The 22267-nt window shown below is 47.5% G+C and overlaps 3 non-coding genes across 3 annotated transcripts; all 3 read right to left on the bottom strand.

The window, feature by feature from the left end:
- Positions 1-3299: 3299 nt before the first annotated feature.
- Positions 3300-3462, bottom strand: LOC139048182 (U1 spliceosomal RNA). Its single transcript, XR_011507614.1, has one exon. It is a non-coding gene; the product is annotated as a U1 spliceosomal RNA (small nuclear RNA).
- A 2769-nt stretch (positions 3463-6231) lies between these two features.
- LOC139048186 (U1 spliceosomal RNA) lies at positions 6232-6394 on the bottom strand. Its single transcript, XR_011507618.1, has one exon. It is a non-coding gene; the product is annotated as a U1 spliceosomal RNA (small nuclear RNA).
- A 3748-nt stretch (positions 6395-10142) lies between these two features.
- LOC139048192 (U1 spliceosomal RNA) lies at positions 10143-10305 on the bottom strand. Its single transcript, XR_011507622.1, has one exon. It is a non-coding gene; the product is annotated as a U1 spliceosomal RNA (small nuclear RNA).
- Between the last annotated feature and the right edge of the window lie 11962 nt (positions 10306-22267).

Genomic DNA, 22267 nt, shown 5'->3' with positions numbered 1-22267 from the left:
GATGCTCTACCAATTGAGCTACCACGGCGCCGTTTCCCAATCCACTTTCTTTTGAGTGGTAGCGCTGGCTAACACTCCCAGGGTTCTACTAGTACACATAAATACCCAAGAAAGTGGATGTGCAAACGGCGCCGCGGTAGCTCAATTGGTAGAGCATCGCACGCGAAATGTGAAGGTTGTGGGTTCGGTTCCCACCTGCGGCAAGTTGTTTTTTCATCCACTTTAATTTCCATTAATTTAGGGTTTCTTCATTTCATTTATTCAGCACAAGTAATTTCCCCTATGTTGTCCTTGGTGTCAGTGTTTGTTGGCTTCTCATGATATTGCTAATAAAAATCGGGCCCGTCGGTTAGCCCCCGTTGTTCTCGTTTATTATATATATATATGTGTTGGGTTTGGGAAGCTGCTCGGGCCGTGCCCGCCCCCCCCCCCCCCCCCATATTTGCTAAAATCGAAACATTCAACCTATGCGGCGAAATGCTCCATCGGCGTCTCGTGAAAAGTATCTACAGTTAGTGAAGATTCCGTTGCTTCCGCACCCTGTATAGCCCGCTGCAAGAAATTCAGCTGCGGATAACCTTTTCTTTTTCTTTAATCATTAACGCCCCTGGACGGTGACGTGGCTTTCGTTTTCGGACAACTTCAAGGCGCACTCCAAGTGTTTCAGCCTCAGACTCGGTGCTTTGAGAACACAACACCATCACTGCTGACACACACCATTTGGGTTTCATTTCCCGCGAAATGAGAAGCAGTTTTATCCGTGCTGTTCGACCTTACGGAGAAGCACCCACAGTAGAGACCTTTAGCTTGTACGCTATTCCGGTAAACGGGGGCGGTTTGGGCGGATTACCGGATGGTCGGGGCGTAAACGTGAGCGCTGAAGCCGCCTGGTGTTGTAGAGCTCAAGCAGACAAACGCATAGCTAAAACTGCAGTAACTCACCATATCCTGCTTCGCCACTCGTGCAAATTTTTGGCAGCGGCGTAATTGCGAACACGATTACGCCACTGTCGAAAATTTACGCCAGCAGCTAAGCAGAATATAGTAATTAGCCCTGTCTTTGTGTGGCTGAGCTTTGCGCCACCAGCTGGTGCCACCAATCTGGCCGCTCACGTTGACGCCCCCGCTAAACCGGAAAACCGCCCGCACTTGCCCGAATACCGAACACGCTAAAAGATTGCCCCGGCTGGATGCCAGCGTTCAAGGAGCGCAAACTAGTCCTCGCCAAGTACACGCGCGATGCAGAGAAGTTAGCGCACACGGGGAGGTCACGTTAGCTACAGTATCAAGAAGAAGCAAACACGCGCCAAAACAAGGGAAAATGATAAGCATGACGTGACAAAGTCAAACGTGGCATCGATCGCACAGGCAAATCATCACGCGAAGAGGGGCCACATCCTCGATTCGGACGCAGCAGCTATATCATCGCCAGAGATACATCGCTCTACGCGCTACCTGCTATAGAGTAATCCTACATCTAGTCAAAGGCTCATGGGAATACCCGGACAGGTGCTAATTAATGCACCAGACACCTAAACCCACGATCATTGCCCCGTCTTTCCGGAATACAAGCGAGCTCTTTGCACATTCGATAATGTGAACAAGGGGCCCGTTATGGGCCTCCAAACGTCAACATTTGCTTTTTCTTTCTCACTTTTCTTTATTTTGGCGAGTGTTTGTTTCCACTATGTATCCTCCTCGTCAGACGTTATTCCATTGAACTCTTGACTACAGGTTAGCACTGTGTAGCAGTGCTTGCCCTGTCGGCAAAGGCTTTGGATCACCGTCATCAGTAAGTTTCTGCCAGCTGCCCTTCGCTTCACGGAAACGCAGCAGCAATCCATTAGACTGTTACACTGCGTTGCAAGCCCAAAGACACACAGCCATGCACATACTTGCCTCAGCCAACGTGATTCGCTATAGGCGCCGCGTATGCGTAATGTATCCTGGTGGCACGCAAACGAAGACAAAAGTTTGCAGTGTCTGTGGCTGCGACGCCAAACTGCACTCTTGCGCCTTCTGACAAAGCACGCGCCTCGAAGTACTTATTGCCAGGCACACGAGCACAATGGGACACGCACTCGTTATGCCGTATCTCGACACTACATGCTTTGTTCGTCAGAAAGCGCAGGACCCGAAGCGGGTCATTCTGAACCGAAGTTTAATTCATACCGCCAGCGGCGCCAGATCAAAGACCAACGAACTGAGGGCGAGAGCTTTAGGGCAATACCTTTCAATTGTTTCGGTAACATATCCGAGGGAATTAAAAAACATCGCCGGCGGTTACGACACTCCCTAATACGGAATTCGAGCGCAGCTGTATACATGTTTTCCTTTCGCGACATATTGGCTGGCTCAGATAGTATACGTCTCGTGCGATGTTGCAAACGGAGTGAAGTTTGACACGCCTGCCTCCCTAAACGTGACGCGCGGATGCAATTCACAGCAGCCGCAGCAGACCTCCTCTCATGCAGCGCTTTCTTTCCACGCAGACGGCGCGCGCTTCTCTGGCGCCATCACGTGGTCATCGTCGCCGCAAAGCCCCGTCTTGCGCTGCACTACCCTTTATCTCCTCACGCTTTTGCCATACTCTCCTCCTCCTCCTTCCTCCGCGCGCTGTCTTCGCTATCCCCGTCTTTCCTCTCGCGTTGCGCTCCTCGTTCGCTTGGTTACGAGGAAGGACGCTGACGCTCGCCACTGTAACGGGGGCTTAAGAGCTGCGCCTTCTAACAAAGCGTTGCCAAGTTGCCAGGAGGCGAGCTTCTCTACAAACGCCGACACTATCTCCCTTGTGGCCCCTCCACGAGCGAAACTAATTCCGATTGTTCTCCCATGCAGGAACAACGTCACCTTTTAAGTCACAGCTCCGCGACCGGCGCCTACACAGTAGGGAGCCCGCCAACGCCACCGAAAAAAAAATTTAATTATCGGGTTGTACGTGCCAAAATCACTCTCTGATTGTGAGGCACGCCGTAGTGGAGGACATCGGATATTTCGACCACCTGGGGTTCTTTTCAACCTGCACCTAAATCTAAGTGCACGGGTGCTATCGTATTTGGCCTCCATCGAAATGGGGCCGCCGTGGCCGGGATTCCATCCCGCGACCTCCCCCGCTCAGCAGCCCAACACCATAGCCAATGAGCAACCCCGGCTGGTTGCCAACACCAGCGAGTTACCGCGCAGTCGTACGTAGGCTACACACTTCGTCGCCTGCATCCAACCGGCGTGAACCGTGAATAGTCACCTCACGGCGGAGCTGGATGACACTTAAAAAATCCTGACTTTGGATTTGCTATTGGTAGGGGCTGGCGCGTACGCCGAGCCCCACTACCAAAAATTACATGCCCCACCTATCCCGCTTTGAGATAGTGGCGTGCTTCAGCCCCCCGCAGTGCAATGGTAGGCCTCGGCACGGAGCCCCGGCCGCAATGATCACCGGAGAGCCCGACACCAGGTAAGTATGCCACTTAGCGCGATGGCCTGACAGGCCATTCCAGAAACGACAGCATATGAGACAAGTGGATAAGTTTGGTTAGAGCCTATTTGAAAGAGAAGCAAAGCAGCTAAAGCGTGTGAAATAGAATATTTGACCACAGAAGCATCCTCCACATAATCCTGTATATAGAGAAGGCGGAACAATTGTTTTTCAAGGGCCACATTGGGAAAAAACAATGTGCACACACGTAAATGGCAAAAGGGAGATCGTTCAGTTCCACCGTAGTGTTGGCCACCACCGACGGTTGCGCATGCTCAATCACGACTCAATCAACAGTAAACGACTAGAGTATCTATATTGTCGTGCTACAAGGTCACCGGCAAGCAGGTTTTGTGACCGGCCATAGAGGTGCGTACGGTTTCGCCTGTGATCGCACTCGGCGTTGCCACCGCGCCCCGTGCAACCGTCATAGCGGTTTAACAAATTATTTTTAAATCTCCTTGGTCACACTACACACGGCCCCGAGAACACCATCGTCATTAACAGTCCGTATTTTCTGACAATCGGCTTCATTTCAAAGCGACTAGCTTTGTTTTACTCTTTCACGATGGTCGCGGTACTTACGGTGGTCAGACGTGCACTACTATAGTTCTGCATCAAGAATTCCCTGCCCCAGCAAAGCACACCCATATGAAATCCGGGTTTCTCCCTGCTTGCTGAAGCCGCCAAGACGTCTATCATTCAGCTTCACCAAGATATGCGTGCTGACCGGACTCGTCACATGTCCGCCACCGGGCCTCCACAGTGGGGTGCCCGCCACAACACCACTGAACCACGAGGTCGTACTTCATACCTACTCGGCCGCCTCCATTCGCAGCCTATAAGCCCGATAGCGTCACTATCGGAACAGACCAGATGCATTGAGTTTCATATTACTATAACTAGAGGCAAATCTGGCGCTGCGATCGATCAACTATCATGGGAATGATGGGAAGTGCATGGCTACGGATTATTATTCAGTTGATTGGCGAACTAGTCCACAGCTTTTTTTTTTTGCAGTTTTGGTTTCGCTCCAAGCACAGTTGCTATAACCCGCATGGGGGCAGTGCGACGCAAAGCTCTGTGCCTTTGTTCTGTTGCTCGAGGTGACGATAGCGCTCTGGACCAGCGGCTGGGCCGACGTTTGTGCCGTGGTGTGGTGACGAAGCCCTGACGAGAAAGCGACGCCATCGTAAACGTTAAAAGAACGTGTTCTGACCGTTTGGACTTTGATTTGTTAAGTGTGTAAGGTTGACGCGGTAGCGTTACGTGCTTTATCAAACTTTAGAAGAGCAGAAAGGAAGGGACTACCGATACAAGCACGATACTAGGCACATGTTCTATACTTGGTACCCTTAAAGCACGTAGAGCATGCCTACTAATAAGCTTAAGTGGGGCTTTCATTAAGATGCGTCCCGATTGTGCATCTACTGGTGCTTTCTTCTGGGGTGACTGATGGGGCCGGCGTTTATCGGTCCACCGGCTGTATGCCCTACGCATTACACTGCCTGCCTATCTCGATTATTTTCCATTAATATCAAATAGAATATCGGCTTTCCACGTTTGCATCCACACCACTCTCTTCCTGTCTCTTGCCGTTGCACGTAACGTCTTTCGTTCGGTCCCTCTTTGCGTGGTCAGTATGTATATGCGACTTGCTCTTTTGCTGCAGCTGTGTCGCTTCCTGCACATGTTTATATTTGCCGTGCGAGCCTTAAAGCGGTAAAGTTTAGCTGCACACATCTGCTGGGTTTTCAATAGCCTGCGAGTAACTTTATTCTATTGGTGATGGACAGTGCAATAGAAAGACGGCTGACTGCTTGAACGACGCATTTTGTTTACTAGATAGACGGTTTTACTTCTAGTGGTCTGACAATCGAATTTGGTTGAGGGCGTCATTACGCATTTATGTGCTCATCGAAATGTGTGTTCCAGGACATTTGACAACAAAAACTTACTTGTGGTAGGAAAGGTTGCAGCTTCCTGGTTGTAGTCTGCTGTCACAAGATGGGTAAGCGCAAAGCCAAGCCATAATTACACCTGCTGGCCCGCACTTCCGAAGAAGCAGTACGTCAATATCTCTATAATGAAGCATACTCGTAGGAGGCAACAAGCATTCCAGCTAGCACTGCAGTTTAAAAGTACTTGAAGACGTTCAGTAATCATGACAGCCGACGCAGCCTTTCAAAAGAGCGAGATAGTTCGCAAGTGCCTGTCGTCTGCGTGAAAAGTCTCGCGTTCGCAGCGAGCAGGCATCGTAGCAGACGACATTTGTAGCATTCCTCTCAAAAGCGCAACACTTTCTCGCAATACAATGTTTTCATTTCCATGCATACTTAATGAGTACTTTTATATAAGTACATTCACGGCTGTTGTCGCTGTTGTAAAAATAAATAAGTAATTATTCACTGGCTCTAAATCGGGAACAGAATTGCAGAACAATGCATACCCTGGCGTGCCCTGGTGGTAAACTGCTCTTCAATCGCAATGTTCATATAGTGTGCATTATATAAGATGCTACAGAAATAAAACAAGATTTTACGCGAAAATAGTTTAGTGTAGCTTCGTTTAGTGTGCCGCAGGCAAACGCCACTAGTTTAAAGATCGAAGTCAATGCGGAGCCTGTGCTTCCCATCATTCCCATGTAGGTTGAGGCAACGCTTTGGACATCGACACTAGCGCCACATTTCCTTCTAGTGTATTCGTTTAGAAGATTGCTGACAATTTCAAAGGCCTGATTTTCGATTCCGTATGGGTAGGGGCAGGCGCGTACGCCGAGCCCCACTACCAAAAATTACATGCCCCACCTACCCCACTTTGGGATAGTGGCGTGCTTCAGCCAACCGCAGTGCAATGGTAGGCCTCTGCACGGGGTCCCGGCCGCACTGATCACCGGAGAACCCGACACCAGGTAAGTATGCGAAATAGCGCGACGGGCTGACAGGCCATTCCAGGAACGACAGCATATGGGACAAGGGGAGAAGTTTAGTTAGAGCCTATTTGAAAAAGCTGCAAAGCAGCTAAAGCGTGTGAAACAGAGCATTTGAACACACAAGCATCCTGCGCATAATCATGTTTATAGAGAACGCGGACCAATTGATTTTCAAGGACCACGTTGACAAAAATTATGCGCTCACACGTAAGCGACAGAAGGGGCGAACGTTCCCTTCCACCGTAGCATCGCTCACCACTGGCAGTTGCGCATGCTGAATCATGACTGAATCAAAAGTAACCGACAAAAGTATGATATTGTTGAGCTACTAGATCACCAGCAAGGAGGTTTAGTGACCGTCCATAGACGCGTGCACACATTTTCGCGCGTGATCGCACTCGGGGCTGCCACCACGCCCCGTGGAACCATCAGCCTAAAGAGGTTTTAAAAATTGTTTCAAATCTCCTTCATCACACCACAAACGGCCCCCAGAACAGCATCGTCAACAAGGGTCCGTATTTTCTAAGAATCCGTTTCATTTCAAAGTGACAAGCTTGATTTCATTCTTGCACGATGGTGGCGCTCTTTACGGTGGTCAGACGTCCAAAATTATAGCTCTTTAAGACCTGCGTGCTGACGCAAGAGAGTTCTGGGGCGTCTGAAGGTTTATATAAGGGATTCAGGGGCAAGTTCGAGCCGCGTGCGTACCTCATAGCCCTTGCTGAGTGCAGGGCTCAGCAAGGTTTTCAGTTAGCCAGTGAAAGACGTCAAAGATTCTTACAGAAAAGAGGCCAGAATAGCGACGACACAGCGAAGGCAAGTTTTGCTGTTGGACAGCTGATAGCTAAATCTACCAAGGCGTCAACTGTGGGTGCCTGCATAAAGAACTGCCTGCCCAGGCAAGGCAGACCCATCTTAAATTCGGGTTTCTCCCTGCTAGCTCAAGTCACCAAGACGTCTATCATTCAGCTTCACTAAGATATGCGTGCTGACCGGACTCGTCACAGCTACGCCACCAGCACCTCCACAGTGGGGTGCCTACCACAACACCACTGAACCACGTGGTCGTACTTGATACCTACTCGGCCGCCTCCATTCGCAGCCCGATAGCGTCACTATGCGAATAGCCCAGATGCATGAAGTTTCATATTACCACAACCAGAGGGAAATCTGGCGCTGCGATCGTTCAACTATCATGGGAATGATGCGAAGTGCCGGCTAGGGATCATTATTCCCTTGATTGGCGGACTAGTGTACAGCTATTTTTCGTCAGTCATTGGGGCAGTGCTCGAAGTGACGATAGCGCACTGGGCCAGCAGCTGTGCCGATGTTTGTGTGGGGGTGTGGGGACGAGGCCCTGACGAGAACGTAAACGTTAAAAGAACGTAAACGTTAAAAGAACGTGTTTTGAATGTTTTGACCGTTTTGACCTTGATTCGTTAAGTGTGTTAGGTTGGCGCGGCAGCGTTACGTGCTTATCAAACTTCACAAGAGCGAAAGGAAGGGACTACTGATACAAGCACGATGCACCGTACGTGTTCTATACTTAGAACCTTTAAAGCACGTAGAAAACGTGGCATGCATACTAATAAGCTTAAGTGGGGCTTTCATTGAGATGCGTCGCGATTGTGCATCTACTGGTGCTTTGTTCTGGGAAGACTGATCGCGCCGGCGTTTACCGGTCGATCGGTTATATGCCCTACGCATTACATTGCCTGCCCCCCATCTCGATTATATTCTCTTAATGCCAGATAGAATATCGGCTTTCCCCTTTTGCATCCACAATGCTCTCTTCCTGTCTCTTCCCGTTGCACGTAACATCTCTCGTTCAGTCGCTCTTTGCGTGGTCAGTACGTAGATGCCACTTACTCCTCTACTACAGCTGTTTGGCTTCTTGTACGTGCTGATATTTGCAGTGCGAGCGTTAAAGCTGTAAAGTTAACCCTTTGAGGGTCGAATTATGGTGAAGAAAACTTTTCCGGGTGGTCAAATTATTTTATTGCAGATATTGAATGTACAAGATGTATAAAGTCGGGAATAAATAGTAAAAAAAAATTAGGGAACAGTATTTTGGTGTCGGCATCACTCAGAACTGCAATACGTTCAATAGTATTTTAGTGTGTGGTACTCCTTGAAACACGAGTCTCCGCGCAGCCGCAGAGAGCGAGAATACCTCCTGAGCGGCGGTGATAAACGAGCTAAGAGCCGTGCCAATCAAGATAGAAATCAACTTCCGCCGCCCCTGCGATATCGCGCCGACAAAGATAAAAATCACGTTTCGCGCGCCTCCGTTGCGGCGGAACCAAAACCGCGAAAGCGCGTTGCCGCTGAGAGCGAGAATACCTCGCGAATGGCGGTTGTAAACAAGCTAAGAGCAGCGCCAATCAAGATAGAAATCAACTTCCACAGCATTTGCAAGAGAGTGCCGACAAAGAGAAAAATGACGTTTCGCGCGCCTCCGTTGCGATCACGCGGCGAACCGAAACCGCAAAAGGGGTGTGGCCGCAGTCTGCGCGACGCGCTGAAGCTTGAAGTCAGTTCTGTTTATCTCCCCAAGAAGGTAGCACAAATGTCAAACTCTTCTTGTAAGATCTAAGAGGTGGCAGCACCTCCCAGTAAGCGTGCATCGTCATTATGGCGCGAAATTTCAAACGGAGGGTCGAAACCGTACCCGTACGGCGAAGACCTTGCGGGACAGAAAACCGCAGCCGTACATGTACGGCAAAACCGTCAAAGGGTTAAGCTGCACACATGTGCTGGGTTTTGAATAACCTGCCAGTAACTTTGTTCTGCTAATGATGGATGGTGCAATAGAAAGATGGCTGACTGCTTGTATAACGCATTTTGTTTACTAGATAGGCAGTTTTACTTCTAGTGGCTTGACAATTAAATATGACTGAGGGCTTCATTACGCATTGATAATTTATGTGCTCATTGAAATGTGTATTTCAGGATATTTGAGAACAAAAACTTACTTGTGGTAGGAAACGTTGCTGCTTCCTGGCAGTAGTCTGCCGTCGCAAAATAGGTATGCGCACAGCCACGCCTGGCGTGCGCTTGATGCGGTACGTCAATATACTGTATAATGAAGCGTACTCGCAAGAGGCCACAAGCGTCCTAGTTAGCACTGCGGCAGATGTGCTTAAATGTACTTGAAGACGTTCAACAATCGTGACAGCCGACGCAGCCTTTCGAAAGAGCGAGATAGTTCGCAAGTGCCTGTCGTCTGCGTGAAAAGTCTCGCGTTCACAGCGGGCAGGCGTCGTAGCAGACGACACTTGTAGAATTCGTCTCAAAGGCGCAACACTTTCTCACAATACAAAGTTTTTATTTCCATAAATACTTGATGAGTACTTTTTATATAAGTAGATGCACGGTTGTTGTCGCTGTGGTAAAAATAAATAGTTATTCAGTGGCTCTAAATCGGGAACAGAACTGCAGAACAATGCATCTCGAGGTCATACAAAGCTTTTGTAATTGAGCATTATGTAACATGCTGCTGAAATAACAAGTTTTACGCGAAAATATTTTAGTGCAGCTTCGTCCACTACACCGGAAGAAAGCGCCGCTGGTCCAAACATCGAAGCAAATGCGAAACCTACAAGCGCCACATTTCGCTCTAGCAAATTTGTGTGGAAACTACGCTTACACCAAAACCCGTGAGCGCCTATAATAACTGCTATCAGGAAGAAGAGGACGACTATTTCAAAGGTCTTATTTTCAATTCCGTATGGGTAGGGGCTGGCGCGCACGCCGAGCCCCACTACCAAAAATTACATGCCCCACCTACCCCGGTTTGGGATAGTGGCGTGCTTCAGCCAACCGCAGTGCAATGGTAAGCCTCGGCACGGGGCCCCGGCCTCCAAGATCACCGGAGAGCCCGACACCAGGTAAGTATGCAATCTAACATGTCGGACTGACAGGCCATTCTAGGAACGACAGCATATGTGATGAGCGGAGAAGTTTAGTTAAAGCTTATTTGAAAGGGCCGCAAAACATCTAAAGCTTCCAAAATATAATATTTGAGCACGAAAGCATCCTGTGCTTAATCCTGTATATGGGGAACGCGGAACAACTGCTTTTTAGGGACCATGTAGCGAAACAACTATGTTCCCAAACGTAAACGACAAAAGCGGGCGAACGTTCTGCTGCACCGTAGCGTTGGCCACCACCGGCAGTTGCGTATGTTGAATGATGAGTGAATCAAAAGTAAACGACAAAAGTGGTATATTGTTGATGTACAAGATCACCGACAAGGAGGTTTAGTGACCGTCCATAGACGGGCGTACACTATTGCGCGTGGTCCCACTCCGCGTTACCACCACGCCCCGTTCCACCATGGCACCCAAACAGGCTAAAGAATAACCGCCCAAGCAATTCCTACGATAGTTAAACAGCGAAGCTTAAACATGCGGCCCCTGCGTTTATTTAACTAAGGCTTAGCTGCCGGATCCTCGGTACGCAGTTGCTGCTTGCGCTCGGCTGTACGAGCCTGTTCTTGTGCCCAGTCCGCAGCATCGGCATGGAGTAGACGAGCTCGTTTCCGGTTCTCCTCGCGGCGTTGCTGATCGAAAGCTGCCTGCTCCTCAGCAGTTGCCATGACGCGCGGCCTACGCATTTCGGAGCGAGAGAGAAACTGCTGTGCGCGCTCTCGGCTGCGACGGAGAGCCACGACGTCACTATTGGCGGAGCCAATGGCGCGCCTGTATTTCTCTTCTTTTTTTTTGTTTCTCGCATGCCCACGGGGTTGCGCCGGAGGAGTTTTCGGCGAACATGCGACAGACGGACGGACGAATCGGCTAGGCGCATACAGCTTCGCTGAAATATTTTTTAAGCCTCCTTGGTCGCGCTACATACGGCCCCGTAAATGCCATCCTCATTAAGGGTCCGTATTTTCTAGCAATCTGTTTCATTTCAAAGCGACTAGCTTTACTTTACTCTTTCACGATGGTGACGGTCTTTACGGTGGTCAGACGTGCACTATTATTGCTCTTTGAGACTTCCGTGCTGCCGCAAGAGAGTTCTGTGGCGTCTCAAGGTTTATATCGGGGGTTCAGGCGCAAGTGCGTGTCATGTGCGTTCTGCGTTGCCCTTGCTAAGTGCAGGGCTCAGCAGAGCTATAAGTTAGCCAGTGAAAAACAGCAACGATTCTTACAGAAAAGAGCCCAGAAGAGAGACGACACAGTGAGGGCAAGTTTTGCTATTTTGCAGCTCATATAGCTAAGTCTTCCAAAGCGTTCAAGGTGTGTGTCTTTATAAAGAAATGCCTGGTCAGGTAAAGCAGACCCATCTTAACGACGTATTTCTCCCAGCTTGGTCAAGCCGTCAAGGCTTCTGTAGTTCAGCTTCACCAAGATATACGTGCAGACCGGACAAGCTATACACCTCGAATAGCTAAAGCTCTTTTTAATTTTGCCTTGGTGACGTCTTGAGAAGCCAATGGCAAGCTGTACTATAGACATTTTATGATTTAGGTTATTTGATGTGTTCATAAGTTAGCGTCAGTTGATGTTGCTCTTTTATACTGTTTAGGAGGTTGCTTCCTTGCAGATAATCCGCGCTGTTTAATTGTGGAAATGGCATATCCAAGCTGAACATATCTGTTGCCATGAGCCATTAACATGCAACCAGCATGCATTCATGTTTAACTAAAGTTTGCCATGCTTGGAACACAAAGCTACAGCCTATTTTGCAACCAACGTTGGTCAGATGACCTAGCTACAGGAACAGAACTTTCTTATATCTCCGAGTTAGAAGATTTCGCCACTACAAGCTCGACATTCAATATCTGTCCGCAACAAAAAAATATGTGTGAACGCTAATGGCTGCACTGATAAATTAATGGCAATGAAAGTGGATGAAAAAACAACTTGCTGCAGGTAGGGAATGATCCTACGTCTTCGCATTACGCGTGCGATGATCTAACCAATTGAGCTACCACGGCGCCGTTTCCCCGTCCACTGTTTCATCCACTTTCATTGTCATTAATTTATCATTTCTTTAATTAAATTAATAAGTACAAGTAATTTCCTCTATGCTGTCCTTGGTGTCTTTGTTTGTTGGCTTCTCATGATATGATTAACAGAAATAGGGCTCCTCGGTTAACCACCTTTCTTCTTGTTCTTACATGACGAGGGTCTCGCATCCGGCAACAGTGATGCCTTCAGGTAGCATGTGCGGGTTCATTGACCAGTTGCCTTCACCCAGAGAGATCACGTGCTCGTGACGCCTGCGGCAGAAAGGATGTTCCACATCCTTTCTACAAGAATACCTAACACACAATAAAAAACGTACAAGCAAATAACGCACACAAATTGATAACACATGCGAGCATTTTTCAAACATTGATAAGGCATTCTGGGTAACAATATCAGAATTAAGATTATTCCAGTCTGTTATTGTCCTAGGAAAAAAAGAGTATTTGAAACAGTTATTCCGTGCGTTCATGGGGGTTATTAGACAGCTTTAGTTACACGTACGTAGAGGCTTTGCGTACGTAGAGCGTCTAGGTGTGAGCAGTGCGCATGCGTAGAACGTAGCGGGCGCGCGCGCGTCTCACGGACGTACGTGAGATTCAATTCTTTGCGTGCGTTTCTTGCGCACGTAGACAGCTTCGCGCGGGAGTTCCGCAAGATCACGAACAAGCGATAGCGGTCCGCGCGCGCGCAGGCGGCTCGCATCGAAACACGGCGACAGGATTGAATTGGCTGCCGCCGTGTTCACATTTCCCGATAGATGGAGCTACGGGGTCCCTCTTGGCGTGCGTCGCGTACGTGTAGCTAAAAGCGCTTCAGATGGCGTGCACGTAAGGTACGTAGGCTTTTCACGTTTGCGTACGTGAAGCCTCTACGTACGTGTAACTAAAACTGTCTATTGATAAAGCATGCCTTCGTCTCGTGTTATAACCTGATGAGTAAGTAAAGAACTTGGAAGTGTTAACCTTGTAATGGCCGTTTACAAGCTGAAAGAAGAACTTTAATCGACAGATACGGTTGCGCACAGTCACCGGGGGTAATCCTCTGCGTCTTACGAGCTCACCAACAGACGCACGGCCGTATGAATTAAAAACAAACCTAACTACCTTATGCTGTACACGTTCCAGTTTTTTTTTAAATATTGGTTAAAGTGAATGAGTCCCAATTAATTACGGCATATTCCAACAACGGACGAATGTAGGAATTGTACGCCAGTAAACGGACACTAGACGTAGATGATTTCAGTGAGCGCCTAAAAAAAAAAACAGTTTACGCAAGAAATTTGCAACAACAGTATCTATGTGCTTCGTCCAGAGAAGCTCATTGGTTATCCATAGGCCCAAATATTTGTACTCTCTAACCTCTGATAGAGATAGGCCGTCAACATTATATGCAAATTGAAGAGGTTCTTTTTTATGTGTGATTCTCATAAAAGCAGTTTTTTTTTTTCAAAATTAATAGACATTCGTCATTGTTCGCACCAAGCAGTGACCTTTGCCAGGTCATTATTTAGACGCACCTGATCATTAATAGAAGATATCTTTTCATATAAGATACAGTGATCTGCGTAAAGTTACACGGAAACTGAAAGTTCTGCGACTATGTCATTTATAAATAATAGAAATAAAAGTGGTCCCAAAACGGATCCCTGGGGGACTCCAGACGCAACCTCTGTATTGTTAGAAGTATTGTTTAAGGTGACAAATTGGTGTCTGTTAGTAAGATAGACTCTGATCCATGTAAGTATCTGTTCATTTTTTATATTATAGCCTAATTAATGGATTAATTTTTTATGTGATACCTTGTCCAATGCTTTACGAAAATCCATTGTTGACAATATATTGATTTGAGAAGGGTGCGACTTGCACTCAAACCTCTAAAATTGGTATTACGAAAACCGTTGCCGACTTTTCGAATAAGTATTCTTGAGTAGACAATAGAATTTGACATTTTCTCTCAAAGAAATTTCATTCGAGTCGGCGAGATGGCCGTCGAAAAAAATTCAGATATTTTAAACATATTTTTGTGAAGATTCACATAGGACAAAGCGATGGAAACACTGTTCCACAAAGATGCCCACATACTATACCTGCCATGTCTAAAATGCATGTCTAGAAGAAGTCGAAGGCATGTCATACTGCAGATGTCTATGCCGCGCTTTATCAACCGTTGTCTGACATTGAAGTGTACACGGTAATTAAAAGTATACATCTAGACTACGCAAATCATAAGTCGTACTATAGATGTATACGTCGTTGCTTTTTCTAGCGTTAGCTGTAACAGGCTGGCTCAAGTTGAATCAAGTAAGCTATTAGGCTATTATTCAACTTCGGTTACCTGTGTTGTATAGGTATGAGATGCTGTTTGTAGCAGCACGAAGATAACTTTTGAGAAGATCAGCCCTTCGCGAATATCGTCGCTGAACGAGTTAATGTGATGATCGCTGTAAAATTGAAAGAGGTCTCAACAAGCTGCACCGCGGGTTTGTCGCGTTTCCAACCGCTGTGGACAAGAGCGCCGAAATTACCCACAACGCTGAATGTGCCGTTTTGATCAGAGGCAATGGCGAAAGTCCTAAACTTGACAGAGGAGCTGCTTGACCTGGTGTCGACTGAAGGAGCAACCGCTGGTGCCGACATTTTCTCAGTGCTTGAAAAATGGCTCGAGCGGATTGGCTCGGCTCGTCGTCTTCCCAGCTGACAGCGCCCCATCAATGCTTGGAGGCAAAGGCGGATTAGACGGGAGGGCGCCTGTGGTCGGGGCTTACAGTACTCAACGTAAATTGTGTTGCAGTCCATTGCATTTTGCACTACACTAAGAGACACTGTGGTGCAAGTCGCTGCGAATGCAGAAATGTGATGAACGAAACTTTAATTGGTCGAAAGCGCTGACCCATCGTCATTTCGAGTCTGTTAGAGTCAGGCTCGGTAGCATACTGTGATGCAGTCGGATGTCCTCGTCTGCTACAACTCCTAGCAAACTGGACAAAAAGAAAAAAGCATGATCGTGTCTCCCTCGATTGGTGATTAGCACGGGACTACGAGTAACAGTTTCATTATCTTTAACGCCCGTAATCATCTATACTCGCAAAGTGCCTAAAATAGGTACGTGCGCGACCTTCATAAAACGCTCTCCCGGGCGCTGTGTTTTCGAACGATCAGTAAGTTACCCTGCGGATTAGACAATGCAGCTCTCCATGTCAGTACGTACAAGTGCGACGAAGGCGCGTATGACTCTCCTAGCTATTATCCCGGAAAACATAGCAAGCTGCCCCCAAGACCGCGGGCTGAGAAGGGTGCATATTTTTTTCCGTTACACAGCTATGCCTCAGCGATGCAGCAACGCCGCAGCGCGGCCCGCTTCTAGTTTGCGAACTTGCAAACCCCGTATCAACCCCGTCCGCCGAGGAAGGAAAACAGAGCGTTTCAAAACCTCGCTCGAACAAAACGAAAAGCATTTCGCGTGGTCCAAATGCGAGACAGCAAAGGTGGCGCCGTCTGTCGGTTGTATTAAAAGCTCACGCAGACGCGCTTTTCAAGCGCGCCAACAGGCGGCGCGGGAGGCGGAACTCCGTCGAAATTGCTTCGCGTGTTGCAAAATGTTTTTGGAATGCCGGAGGCCGCGTCCGGTCGGGAAAAAACGAACACTGCATGAGTCGACGTCCTGTGTCGCGCGGGGTGACGTAGGCCGTCTGCTAGCGGCTGCCGTCCCCCGTCTATGGCGTTCGCCGCCGCCGTCGGCGGAATACAACGCTTTCGTTAACTGCTCGCAACTTGTTTTCTTATTCTATGAAACTTTGCTGAAAGCTGCATAATCCAACCGCACAGTGGTCTGAGGGCAAATTGCCAGTGCGCGATTCGGGTGTATGCAGTGGACGAGAGACAAGGCGGTACACGTTTGTCGCGCGTCTGTTACGATGTCGATGTTTTTCTCTTTTTCGTCTGCTACAACGAATGACGCATACACCGTAACTTATACCAAGTGCACTAACCGAGATTCCAGACGCAAGTAATCCTTCAATGCTAGTACAACTGTCACCTTTATATATCTTTATCAAAAACATTTTAGAGAGCCGTTTTCTGCGCTTGTTATGCGGTATATATTCGACATCATAGGGACGCAATGGAGAAAACAAATTGGGCTATATTAGTAAATTACGCTTCCACAATAGAAAAAGACAAAGCCCCTTTTACTTCGAAAGCCAGAACAGGCGAAAAGAAATGCGCCGTCGCGACGGCGCCTTAAGTCAGATATTGGCGGCGTCCGCTCGATATTAGTTTATTTCTTTATCGTCAGAAATGAACTACGTGTTATTCTGACGGAGTCGAGAACAGACTTTTGGCGATTCCGATAACTTTTTTAATGCGGTACAGTAGTCAAAGTACGAGAAAACACTTTTGAGATCCGTGACGTCACACTGTTGTGCCGGCAGTGCGTTTGCAGCGCGAAATGGCAAGAAAAATGCGTGTTTGACCTTCGTTTTCTCTTGTAGTCAACCTCTTATCACAAAATTCATGAAACTGGAGCTTCGAAAGAATATTTTGTCAGTAGAAAGTTCCCGCCCAAAACTGGTTTACTACTTCTCGCAGTAGTTATATGGCAGACGAATGCTTCAAAGACAGAAAGAAAAACAAACAAATCATCATCATCATCATTTATTGGACCCTTAAGGACCCTTTACAGGGTATTACATAAGGGAGGGGGGGGTCATAGATATACATAAGTCAACGATGTTACATCAAGAATGAATTGAAATAACACATGTTAAGTAATGCAGCAAAACAAAATAGGAGTATAGACAACTTCAAATGCAACAACACTTGGAATGAAAAGAGAAATCGTTCAATTGTAGTTTCCAAAATGTGAAAGCAACCGCTCTTTAAATTCTTCAGGATCATGCTCCCTGACAATTGCATCTGGCTACCTCTACATCATCTGGCTTCCCTCTACATCAAACGGATGTAGAGGGAAAATTGTTCCATAATAATAAGTTACTGAGTAGAGTACTGAGACAGATAGACTACGAGAAAAAATAAAGAACAGAAGAACGTACGCAGCTTAATAATATACCGAGTGTTGCATGAACGGCAGCACAAAGTGTACGCAACCGTTGTTGCTAAACCAGGGGTTGATCTCCTCTCAAACTTCCCGCAGGAGCACCATTTCGCGAGAAGTCTCATTTAACATACCACGTTTGCGATTATTACTCGCCGGTGTCGTCTGCGGTTACACCGCTCAAAACATAATCCACTGGAACGGAAGACTGGCGCCATCTGTCGTGGCTACGTTGAACAGCCCGTTTTCACCGTGCACGTTACAGGCGACGCCGCAGTTCCGCTTCAGTGGAATCAAAAACTTTTAACGGCGTCGCCGCTTATCGTGGCCGAAAGGACAAGCAATGCCTGAAAACGTGGTTATAAACTAAACTTGATGCAAAGTGGTACGTCTGCGTAAAATTTATCGGAGATCATCAGCACGCGGTTTAGTAGGAAGAGTTGCGTACTCTAGCGCTGCGCTGTGCATGGTTACGCGTTGTTTGTACCAACAAAATCCCTATGCATTGTCTCTACTGCCTCCGAAGAGCGTGCCATAAAGTACCATGACGCATAACGAATTCCAGAGGAACGAGCACCACGTGACAGCTCTCCTTGAACTGCTAATTGTTTTCTGCAGCCTCCAAAAAGCGGCGACACAGGCACTCTCTCGACCACAGATTGCATTTCCCAAACGAAGGCAACATTGCAAAATTTTTTTTTTTACAGCAGGGCAAGTAACTGCGCCACGTGTTACATAGAACGACGTAGGCTCCAAAATGCGATCTTTCTGCAAAAGGTGAGCAAAAGCGCTGCAGCTGTAAGCGCAAAATCATTTTACGAATATTTTAAGCAACATATGCGTGTCCCTGTGATTACATTGACACACTGAGCTTTTTTGTAAATTGTCAGACCAGCTGTGATGCGACAACGGGAAGAACTGTCTTTCATGAATTCAATTATATCCGTCCACGTGGAGTGATTTCGTGGTTCACATTAGGAAATCTATACTCTTTCTTCGCTCTTTGTCTTATAAAGTATGTTCGCGCTGTACCGTTTCTTCTGCGTTTGTAGTGTTGATATGCCGAAATTTGTCTCTTGTTTGCTATAGTCCCTATGTTTAAATACTTTCCCTTAATTTACGATGCACTGAAGTTCTGTTACTTCTTGCAGGTTCCACGTAACTGAACAACCAAATTCATGCCGTCTGAAGAGTGGTATGCTCCTTTCCCCTAAAGATTCTATCAGTAGCGGCTTCCTTTGCCTACAGTTGACAGGCTTTGGGCATCCGGCCGAGTGGCGTCAAGGCGAAAGGCGCGGCCACGTGGAAAGGGCCCCCGCGGGGACGGGGCCAGCGGAGCGAAAGTAGGGTTACCTAGGGGGTGAGTTGAACTGGTCCGCTTCCTTTTACCCAGCTTGGTCCGCTTCCTGTTACCTAGTTGGTCCGCTTCCTTTTACCCAGCTTGGTCCACTTCCTTTTACCCAGCTTGGTCCACTTCCTATTACCCAGCTTGGTCCGCTTTTTCCGTGTTCTGCCCTCTATGGGCTCATTTTGTTTATAATGCTATCACCCACTGGGTAACTTGGCTAAAGGAAGCCTATCACTAAACAAACAATTTGCCGGTGTAAATGCTGTTATTAACGGCATTTCGGCAGACCACAGTATCGCTGTGAGAGGACTCCAACTGCTCTACAGGACGATGCCACTTAAAGGTGACTTAGCGTACTCGCGCTCCTTTCACGTTTTGAGCTGAGATCATCGAGCAACTTGAATGCTATATGGCGAAACTCTGACCCGAAATGGGGGGTCTTTATCTTTGTCCGCATACTTTTACCCAGGTTGGTCCGCTTCCTTTTACCCAGCTTGGTCCACTTCCTATTACCCAGCTTTGTCCGCTTCCTTTTACCCATCTTGGTCCGCTTCCTTTTACCCAGCTTGGTCCGCTTCCCTTCACCCAGCTTGCGGTGGCTCTTCGACGATCGCCGGGGCGTGCCTCGGGGCGCTGCCGCCAAATCGGATCCCCAGCGAAAAAGAATTAACGTTCTGCCAATCACTTTGGAGCAGCCCACATAGCGATTGGCGAATTGAGTTAGGCGAGTTATCAAGGCTCATTCATTTATGACGAATTTCGAAACTATGTGATGCCGCCTTTCGATACAAGCGCCGTCAGACGTCATTGCGGCAAAATGTGCATTTGTTAGGCTTGTACGTCGTTCACCAAACGCTTTCGTAAGCAGAGCAGGGTCAAATTAACCGGAACGCCAGTGCATTTTGTCGCACGATTTGGAAACTCATATATTCACATTTGTAATGTGTGTTGTAGGCCGAGTTTGTACATATTTAGAGGGCATTCAACAATCACGAAGGGGCCGACAGATGGAGTAGCACGCTGTGGCCATAGGAGTTACATATAAACAGGGATAAAGTGCTTCAGAAACGCTGGCCAACATTGCGATAGGTGGACCTATCTTTGTCAAAGGTGGCCTTGTCACCCTCGTCGAATTAGATTAAAATGGTCAGTAGGGTGAGGTCTCGTGCGGTTGTTGTCGGCGGCGACTAGCTGTAAAGGAAAATACTCGCACGAGAGAGTACACAGGACAGGTTCTCACAGCTGATGCGTACAGGCTGTGTTCAAATCCCGATGTATATCACGTGTTTCCGGCTGCAGCCATTACTTCCGCCACATGTAACCAACAAAAGTAAAGCCTTCAAGATCTGTATTCGTTTATCGTCACCCTGGGCCGTGGTTTTGGACGCCACCTATAGTATCCAGCACGTCAAAAAGTAGCCTTGCCTTCGGATTGGCAGCCATGCGCGCGCTGAAGACCACCAAGAGCATTTAAAGAAGCTTATCCCCCATGTCAAATTGTGTTTCGCTAAGTGAAACAGAACGGACACATGCTACAGAGGTATTAGCAATCCGAGGACTAAATAAGCCTCCATTATTCAGTCAACATCAGTAGCAATCGGCCACCCCTGCCCTTCCTCTTCTCCGTCAAATTTTGTGCTCGTTCCTATCCTCTATGTACTGGCATTGACAGTCCTCTCCGCTTACTGGTGACATGGCTGTCAATGAAACTAAATGGCGTTATTCTAATGCAGTAAAAAACAACGCTCGAACTGCCGTCGGAATGGCAATCAGTGAAGTTTTGTTAACTGTTCAATTATGTATTTCTTTTTCTCGTGCATATGATGTCCACCTGTACAAGTGACTGAGCTGAAGCAGCGGAATTATGCTACAACTAAAGTAGACAATTTTATTTATGTGAAAATAAAAACGTGGCGTTTCACCGCAGTATGCGTAGTCGGCAAAAACTTAAGTACGCAAAAGCGGCAAAGTCACCGCTATACAATTGAAAAAAGAAGATTGTAGATGCACCAGTCAATTAGGTTCACTCAGTTCTGCGAAGTCATGGTGGGTACAATTTTTTTCAGCAGGTATAGTATCGAAAACATGGCACTCATGGCGTGTATCCGGCTCATACACTAGCGTCCGGCGCTTGCAGTATAGAAACACATCACCTCAGGGACTGTCTTTTTTCACTTCGACAGAGCCTGCATCGTATGCCTGATTTGTGCGCCACCTATATCGGCAACATTCGGGAATTATGTTTTGACGCTCTACATGTCTGTAAACACAACAGAGGACAGGGAAGAAAAGCCGACGACTACTTTGAAAATTCTGTTCTTCACTGTTTGCCTTTTCGGACAATAAGGTTAACAAACTAACTTTCATAAACTTGCCCATGTCTGTTAATCTAACCCGCAGTGAAAATTCGTGCCAGTAAAGTTCGTCACACCTTTTTCTTTGCATTTTGGTTTTAGCCTGACGAGTATGTTACAGCAGCACGCCGTATCTTTGTGACGTTACGTTCTGCAGCTTGTCTTTGGATGCTAGGCTGACATAGCAGGTCCGTCGGCGCGACAGTCGCTGTTATATTTCGTAGTACTGCTCTTCTTCTTTTCTTCTTCTTCTTCTTCTTCTTCTTCTTCTTCTTCTTCTCTTGTTCCAGAAACACTGTTACATTAGCTCAGTACGAGCGACGGTTTTGCCGGACGCAAACTTTCTCCGTCTGGACAAACAGACGACTACAATGCGTCTGTTCATCGCTGGCACCGCAAACGTGCGGGTAAGGGCTTATGTAGTTGCAGAGTTCGCTGTACGACGCAAGTGGTGTTACCGCGTGCGTACCAAGCAGATCTTGAGCATAAAACCTGTTCTAGTGTTTCGAGCGCATTGCATAGCCTACACGAGCCTGGTCTCTCTCTCACCCTGCGCCGTTTTCTTTTCCTCTTTCTTTTTTTTTTCGTCTGCTACACATGCGAGACTCGTGTGTTTAGTATTCCTTCGGTCTAGACATTTCCCAACCATAGTGTCGTCTGCAACTTTGAAGAGACAGTCATCGCCTGTTTTCAGGGTTCAAAGAACTGCGTATTATACTCCTCATACGCGGAGCGGAGCTGGCATCAAGAAGTGACTGTGACGTATGCGCAGACTCGTACATTGTGAGATCGGGAAAGTGCGTCGTAGCTACGTTTTCTATTCGTTGTGGCAAGTAGGAGGGTTTGTAAAGGCAGTAACTTTGTGTTCGTTCTTGAAATTTGCCCTGCCACCGTCTGCCATTTATGCATTTCTTTTAGCACCGCTCCTTCGACCTCGGTGTGCTGTTCGCGTAAAAAACACAGACAGACAGACAGACAGACAGACAGACAGACAGACAGACAGACAGACAGACAGACAGACAGACAGACAGACAGACAGACAGACAGACAGACAGACAGACAGACAGACAGACAGACAGACAGACAGACAGACAGACAGACAGACAGACAGACAGACAGACAGACAGA

The sequence above is a fragment of the Dermacentor albipictus genome, chromosome 7 (assembly GCF_038994185.2).
Source record: "Dermacentor albipictus isolate Rhodes 1998 colony chromosome 7, USDA_Dalb.pri_finalv2, whole genome shotgun sequence".
Lineage (NCBI taxonomy): Eukaryota > Metazoa > Arthropoda > Arachnida > Ixodida > Ixodidae > Dermacentor > Dermacentor albipictus.
Note: the sequence above shows the minus strand (reverse complement) of the source record. Positions and strands in the feature narration are given on the sequence as shown.